Raw genomic sequence first — 8,768 nt, forward strand, 5'->3', positions numbered from 1 at the left:
ATTGTGTGAATCTACCACATTCTGTTTATTCATTTGTCCACTGATAGAAACTTGAGTTGCTTCTACTTTTTGGCTATTGTGAATAATGCTGCTATGAACTTGTGTGTACAAATATCTCTCTGAAACCTTCTTTTCAAGTCTTTTGAGTATATCTACCCAGAAGAGGAATTGCTGGATCATATGCTGAAAATCTGTTTAACTTTTTAACCAGACTGTTTGCTGTAGCAGCTGCACCATTTCACATGCCCAGTAACAGTGCACAAGGGCACCAATGTCTCCACATCCTGGCCAACACTTGTTATTGTTTTTTTTTAATAGTAGCCATTTGAGATATTACAGCTAGTATCTTGCTGTGGTTCCGATTTACATTTCCCTGTTGATTAGTGATGTTGACCTCTTTTGCTGGGCTTATTGGCCATTTACCTGGGGATTTTAACAACTCTGTTTCACAGAAACTTCAGGATGTGGGTGGCAGTCTCCTTGCCAATGTCAGGGCTGCCTGGCCTCGTAGGCAACCGAGCAACCTGCAGGGAGGGTCCCCAGGGCTGACTCCTTGAGCCGAGCAGAAGCTGGAGGTGAGAGGCAGGCGCTACTGAACTTCATCACTCGGCACCAAGACCCACACCAGGGGCCAGGGAAAACCCCAGTGACACCCTTGCCCCCTGATATGGGGTGCTGATGTGAAATGTTCTCAGAAAATTCCCTCCTCGGGGGCGTCTGGGTGGCTCAGTCATTAAGCGTCTGCCTTCGGCTCAGGTCATGATCCCGGGGTCCTGGGATCGAGCCCCACATCAGGCTCCCTGCTTGGCGGGAAGCCTCCTTCTCCCTCTCCCACTTCCCCTGCTTGTGTTCCTTCTCTCACTGTGTCTCTCTCTCTGTCAAATAAATAAACAAAATCTTAAAAAAAAAAAAAAAAAGAAAAGTCCCTCCTCGGGCCACTCAAAAGAAAATGATGCTCTGTCCAGAGGGGCCCTCACTTCCTGGTTCCCAGTCGTACCACAGAGGACGCTTTGGGCCAAGGTGGCTTCCCACCTGCACACAGAACCCAGGCGAGCCACCCCGTCCTCACCTCCTGCACCAAGGAGTTGACTGTTGGCTCACAAACATCGTCCATCCATTCCTCTCTCCATGGACCGCAGATCGTTCCTTCAATCAACTTGCTTTTCCTTTTCTAATTCTTAAAGGAGTTTATTTTGGAAGGAACCGTTATGTCACTACCACAGAAGGAGACCTGAGCCATCTCCAGAAGTGGAAAGCAGCGGAAAAAAAAAAGACTTGCATTGGTAGGGGCGGAGGTGAGTGATATTAAATCCGGTTAATGCTGCTGCCTGTGGAAGGTTTGGGGCTCAGATTAGGATGGGGACAGGGAGGTACCCAGGGGCAAAATTTAGGCAGTCACTCACTCCCAGGGCTATGCCTGCACTCCCAGGAAACTGAGCTGTGGCCTCACCCTCTAGTTCAGCTGTGGAGCAAAGTGACTGCTCTTTCTGTTGAGAGAAAGAGAGAGGGGGGAGGGAGGGAAGGAGGGAGGGAGAAAGGAAGAAAATGACAAAAAGTTGGGATGCCTGGGTGGCTCAGTCGGTTAAGCATCAGACTCTTGATTTCAGCTCAGGTCATGATCTCAGGGTCATGAGATCGAGCCCTGTGTTGGCTCCTCACTGGGCATGGAACCTGCCTAAGATTCTCTCTCCCTTTCCCGCTGCCCTTCCCTCTCGCTCTCTCTCAAAAAAAAAAAAAAAGACAAAAAGGAAAATAAATGAAAATGGAAAGAGCTTACTGAGATGTTTGAAGGTGTCAAAGATGCAGCCGCGATAAACACAGACTTTGGCATCCGCCCGTGCAGCCATTACGGAGCAAGTGCTGTTAAAGGTACAGGGGACTCAGCCATGGCGGCAGCAGGTGCACAGGGTGGAGGTGGACAGTGAACAATGGAAACAACACGTAGAGGGTCCAGGTCCCTCAGGTCCTCAGCAGAGGCCATCAGAGATGAGGGGACAGAAGAGAAACCATGGGGGGTTGATGGTGCTGTTCTGGCTGGTCATGCCATGCTGGGCATTAAGTAGTTTGCATATCACTTCTGACTTCATTGCTTGCTGCACACAGTCTCACTCCGTTATGTCTCCAGCCTTCTCTCCCTCCTCTCTCCCCCTCACTCACTTGGCTTCAGCCACACAGGCCTCCTTGCTATTCCACACCAGCCATGCTCCAGCCTCAGGGACTTTGCACAGGCTGCTCCCTCTGCTGGGGACGCTCTTCCCCAGACAGCTTCATGGCACCTCCTTCCTCACCTCCTTCAGGTCTTTCTTCAAATGTCACCTTCTTAGTGAGGCCTTCCCCAACTGCCCTATTTAGTTTGTCAACCCCCAACAGCCCCTCCTTCGTTAACCTGCCTACTTTTCCGTTCCTAACACCTTTCACGGCAAGCTTATCTATCACATTCGCGGGTTTCTCTGGGGTGGGGATGTCAGCCCCACAGGGCAGAGGTTTAGGCCTGGCTTCTTCACACCTGCACCCCCAGTGCCTGTCAAGCCATGTTTGTTGACTGACTACATGACCGTCAGATCTGTAAAAAGAGGAGGGTAGTGCTTGCTTCCTCTCAGGGCAGGAGCAAGATGAACTGAGGGGTGGCCTAGGAGCCACAGAGGAGAGGCTGTGACGGGAGAGATGCCCAGGGTGGGGGTGGGGGACACTGCCATGACCCGCTTAGGATTTTTTTTTTTTTTTTACATTTAGGTGAAACTCACATGCCATAAAATTAACCACCCAAGAGTGAACAATCCAGTGGCATTTGGCACATTCGCCAAGTTGTACAACCAGCCCCTCTGTCCATGTCGTGGTGTGCACCAGAATTTCCTTCCTGTTCTGTGGTTAATATTCCATTGCATGGATGTGGCACATTTCGTTGATTCATTCACCCACTGATGGACACTTGGGTTGTTTCCCCCAATTTGTTGGAGTCCCTGCCTTCAGCTGTTTCGGGCATCTACCTAAGAGTGGAGTTGCTAGGTCTCAGGGTCACTCTGTTTAACATTTTGAGGAATGGCCAAACCGTTCTCAAGTTTGAGGAAGGGAGACCTCAATCTGAAAGAGTGCTGGGGGTGGGGTTTATTCTTTCTGAAGCACCTGGCTCCCAAAATACATCACCTCTTTCTGGGACTGGTCATGATCATCAGTACCAGCACCGTGGCCCAGGACCCCAGAGACCAGTGACGTAGGGAGCCCTGATGGGGACACTGAGGCACAGGGAGAAGTTGATGTGGGCAGTCAGCCTGAACCCTCTTCCTTCCCCTCCCTGTCCCACATCCTGGGCCCCCGTGGCAGGGCCCCTGGAGATGGAGCTCATCCTCACTGGGCACTGGCTGCCTACAGCCCCCCACTCCCAGAAACCCTTGCAAAATGGGGAAGAGGCTGAGAGCTCCGTGAGGAAGAGGCAAAAAGGGCCCCCGAGTGTCGCCCAGCATTCCCAGCTCGGGGCTGCAGGGCTTCCTGTTAGTGGCTGCCAGTTCCCACCCACATGACCCACTGCCACCTGCCTTGCTGCTCCCTGTCCCCAGCTGGGCCTCCCCTGGGCACTGCCTTCCATTTCTCTTCGCTTCCTCTAAGTGCTTCTCATTAAAGCCTTCAAACATTTTAAAATTTCCAAAAAATATTTACAAGGCCTCCAGTTCCCAGAATCAATGACCATCAGTCTATCCGTGACCCACTTTAACTTACTTTATTCACTATTTTTTTTTTAATTCCATAAGGCACACCCATGAGCCCCTCCCCTCACCGTGAGCTGGGACAGGACCCTGCTCCCCCCCTCCAGCACCCAGAGGTCTGTTTCTTATTCCCTCCCCCACTGGCTTTCTAAAAGTGTTCTTACATATGTTTGTATGCTGAAATCTTTTTCATTTTCTCTGTGTGTGAGCTTTAGAATGAGGGTAGCTTTCGTGTGGGGCTTTGGGTACTTTTTTCCTCAAGATTCTACTATAATCAAATCATCACATCATATGCTTTAAGCCTATCACAATTTTATTTGTCAATTATGCCTCAGGAGAGCAGAAAAAAAATTTTCTACCATGACACCCGTCAAATAAATGAAGGTTTTTGCACGTCACTCTTTTTTAAATTTTTTATTTATTTTTATTTTTTAAAACATTTTATTTATTTACTTGACAGAGACAGACACAGAGAGAGAGTGAACATAAGCAGGGGGAGTGGGAGAGGGAGGAGCAGGCTTCCTGCTGAGCGGGGAGCCCGATGCGGGGCTCGATCCCAGGACCCTGGGATCATGACCTGAGCCGAAGGCAGATGGCTTAACCAACTGAGCCAGCCAGGCGCCCCTTCACTCTTTTTTTTTAAAGGTTTTATTTTTAGGGGCGTCTGGGTGGCTCAGTCAGTTAAGTGTCCGACTCTTGATCTCAGCTCTGGTCTTGATCTCAGGGTCATGAGTTCAGGCCCTGTGTTGGGCTCCAGGCTGGGTGTGGAGCCTACTTAAAAAAAAAAAAAAGATTTTATTTTTAAGCAATCTCTACACCTAATGCAAGGCTCAAACCCACAACCCCGAGATCAAGAGTTGCACAGTCCATCAACTGAGTCAGCCAGGAGCCCCTCCATTTGTTAAATTAAGAAAGGAGCGTGTTGCCAAGAGCCAGCCCATCTGGTGGCACATCCTGGGCGTTCTTTTTCACTGACCGTATGATATTCCAATCCTGTGAGCCCGTAGCTGAGGAAGCACTAAGCTTCCATTCAAGTCTCAGTGGCCATCGAGTTAAGGTGCTGCTTTAAAGAATCATTGACGTTGCTGGTTTTAAGCAACTTGTCTCTCACGTCCCCCTTACTTCCCCAAATTTTGGCAACTGCTGGGAGGGAGTGACACTCTGGGGTCCTGCTGTCCATGAGAAGCCCTCTGGGCTCCAGGGCCACCGTCTGTCCCAGCTGGCTCTGCAGCTGCTTATAAACCGGCTATTTATAGCCCCACCCCCACCCCCAGCCTTGTCACCAGCCCCCACCCAGGCCACCAGTGAGATCAGCACCGATGGGGAAGGGGAAGTGGGTTGCTAAGAGCTGGCATTTGTTTGGGGTTCAGGGCTGTCCCTGCAACTTCCTGGGGGCCTTTATTTCCTAGAAGCTGAGAACATTGTGGTGACACCTCAGTCCACTTTCCCTACTCCAGTGGGTCTTGGGGTGAAAGAAGGAACGGGACATTGGGGACACCAGGCACAAACGTATGCCCTCCTCCTGGGCCTGGAACGCGCCTGCACCCCTTTCGGGTAGTTTCCCTGTGCTGTGGCTGTGGGCAACTCTACCGCGGCTCTTTCTGTGTGCCCCCACTCAGACAGACAAACTGCCCCCCCCATGAGCCCCTGCAGCCTCAGCGCCCGGAGACTGAGAGGCCCAAGCATCTCAAGGGCCCAGGCCAGGGAGGCACACGTGCGGTGCCCTCCGCTCCCACTCCACCCCAGGGCCGAGGCCCCAAATAGCTCGGCATCTATATTTAGAAGTTTGCTCAGCAGCGCCAGGGAGCTATAAATATGGCCCCACTCAGCGCTGCCTCCTAACTCCCCAGGCTGGGCAGGGCAGTGTGGGTGGTGGGGGTTAGGAGGATGCCAGCTGGGGCTAGGCAGGGCTCTGCACCAGGAGCCCCTCGTCAGGTGGACCCTGGGGGCCCCAGCCTCAGGGGAAATCCAGGTGTCCAGCCTGCAGGAGGAGACCAAGGGCCCATTGTCAGACCTGCCCTGGGTCGGGGGTCAGGGTCAGCCAGCGACCTCCCACTTTCTTCCCTGGCTTCCTGGGGCTTCCTGGCTCAGGGACAGCTGTCTGGCCTCACAATAGCTGTGTCGCCCTCCTGGAGCCGGCAGCTGGGCTCATCCGCATGGGGGTTGGCCCGGCCCCTTCCTCTGCCATTGTCTCCCAGGCAGGGGGCTTCCTGTTAGCCCCCCTCCAGCTGGAGACCCCATCTGACCCCCCCACTTCAGCATGGGCTTGCGTGGGTGCTGGGCAGAGACAGGCAGCACAAGAAGCCGGGAGGCAGGACCCTGGGGTCCCCTTGTCTCCCTCTCCTAAGGGCCAAGCTGCTGTTCACTGAGCGTCCACTCCTAGCTACACCCCTGCGATTTGTGCTCTTCTTTAAGACCATGACCACACGGTCCCAAAGAGGAAGAGATCGGGTTTGCCGGGGACCTCTGATCTGAGACGGGCGTGCCCTGTGACCATGCAAGCCTCCATTACCCCGCCCACCAGATGGAAATTACGGCACCTGCCTTCTAGGGCTGCTGCCTTCTAGGGCTGGCAGGAAGATAAGTGAATTCAGTCCCTGTAGAGTGCTTAGAAGGGGGCCAGGAATACAGGAGGTGCTGGATGAGCACTATCTTCCACCAGGATGATTTGTTACTGTCGTAGCTACAATAACCAAAATATAGAATAGAATGTAATACAATGCAGTATAAATATTATTATTATTATTATTATTTGAATAATCCTGGCTTAGCCACTTCCTAGTTGAGGAACCTCCTACCAGTGGTCCAGCCCTCCAGGTGCCAGTTTCCCATCTGACACATAGGGACCCATCATGTCCCTGCCTCCCTGCTGTGAAACAGAGGTCACAAGATTGTCCGGGGAAGGGGGGGTTGCTGCCAAATAGGTCAGCGGGCCTGGAACTTCAGGGCAGAGGGAAGGAGGAGGAACAGTGCGATAGCCCAGCAAGGGCCAGATCAGGAAGCTTGAAGGGGGTTTCCTTCAGTGGGGGGAAGGACAGGGGTGTGTGTGTTGGGGGTGGTTACTAAGTATAGAGCCCTACTGGATGCAGGCTCTTTGCTGGCATTGCAGAGACACGAATGGACCAAAGTCCTGCCCCTGGAGCTGACAGTCTAGTAGGGGTGGGGGCAGACGGTAAACAAGGTAAATAGGGATAGTCCATGATGAGAGGTGGCGAGGTGCTACAGAGAATGGAGAATCGAGAACATTGGGAGGAGCTGGGGTGCTGAGGATGGGAGGAGATTACATTTGGACTCAAGGGGTGGGTCAGGAAATTGAGCCAAAACATGAAGAGGAGGAGGGAAGGAACCAGGAGGTTATCTGGGGTAAGAATATTCCAGGCAGAGGCAGCAGCTTGTGCAAAAGCCCTGAGGTCAGACTGTGCCTGGTGTTTTCCACAAGGAAAACTGCAGCCAAGTGAGCACGGGAAGTGCAGGAGGAGGTGAGGGCACAGAGGTGACAGGGCAGATCATGCGGGGTCTTATGTGCTGTGGGAGGACTTGGGGTTTTACCAGTGAGGTGGGAGCCATGGAGAGCTCTTGAGATGAGGAGGGGTGTGACCTGACTCAGGCGTTTGCAGGTGCCCTTGGGCCACTGTGAGGGGAACCGAGTGTGGGGGCAGGAGCCAGAACACCAAGGCTGGAGGTGACAGACCTAGACCAGGGCGGGGGGGCCAATGAGGAGAGGTGGGAAAATTCTGGGTCTATCTGAAGGCAAGGCCCCAGGACTTGCTGACAGGCCAGATTGTGGTGGTGGTGCTGAGGATGTCCTTCTTCGTGCCTTCCCCAATCTTGCAGCCAACATCTCCAAGTCTTTTCTCCTGTTACCCTGTTCCTTCCTCACCCTGTTCTGTGAGGCCAGTGGGCAGGCATTTTAATCCCATTCACCAGACAGGAAAACTGAGTCCCGGGGAGGTCAGACCTGCTCCAAGGGCCCAAGACACACACCAGGGAGGAAAAGGCCAAAGAATAGATGGACACCGAGGGTGAGGATAGGTGTGGGGACAATACCCAAGGCAGCTCCTCCAGCCTCCCCCAAGCTGGAACCCCCAAGCCCCAGCTTCTCCAGGTACCAGCTGTCTGACCTGTAATCCTGTGAGGAGGGCATGTCCAGCCCTGAGGCTTCCAGATTCTGGAAAAAAAAAATTCAAAAATCCACTCCAGATCTGGTCTGGCCCCCTCCCCTCCCAGCCTCCTCCTGGGTCCTCCCGCCCCCAACACCCAAGTCCCTTGGGTCCTCTGGCAGAACCCTTCCCATGCCCCACCCAGGACAATGGGATTGGAGGCGGGGAGGGGGGAGGAAGAGGACAGGAAGGGGTTAATTCCGGGGGTGGAGGTGTTCCATCATCTCTGGGATAACGCTTCTCTGCTTTCAGCCATTTGTGACCTTTTTTTTCCATGACCAGCAATCTTCCCCCTTCGACCTATCATGTACTTACTATTTTCTTTAATTTTCTACACTTTTGCAGCCCCAAAACCATTCATTTAAAAAGGAAACTTTATATTGACATCCTAGTTGCAAAACCCTCTCGTTGCCCCGAAGAGTTGGTAAATCAAAAAACAAATGATAGCACAAGGAACATAAAACCAGCTATTTGGGTTCCAGCTGGATACTGCCCCGGCTAAACCCCAGGGCCGCCAAGGTGTTAAAGACACATTAGCACCCAGTAGAGACTTTCTTCTGGACCTTGAGCTCTGGCAGGGACTCGAAGACTGGGCTGCCTGCTTACGGGTCCCGGTTCAGCCACTTGTTACCTGTGCCTCGACCTCCCCCTCTGTAAAATGGGAATCATAGCCCCACCTGCCTCGAGTTTTGCAGAGTAAGTGGGTTAAAATAGATACATAGATAATTCTAGGAGAATCAGGCCTGGCTCCAGTTAAGCGCTTTATAAAAAATTATTAGATGGCTCAGGAGAGAAGCCAGTCATGTGGTTTATTAGAAAAGGAAACAACTCTTTCATCACAGTGATTCTCTGTTGCTGCCCAGGAGCCCCTGAAATGTAAGTTTCCCACCCAGGGGAAGGCTGGTCC

The sequence above is a fragment of the Phoca vitulina genome, unplaced genomic scaffold (assembly GCF_004348235.1).
Source record: "Phoca vitulina isolate PV1807 unplaced genomic scaffold, GSC_HSeal_1.0 scaffold89, whole genome shotgun sequence".
In the NCBI taxonomy this organism is placed as follows: Eukaryota; Metazoa; Chordata; class Mammalia; order Carnivora; family Phocidae; genus Phoca; species Phoca vitulina.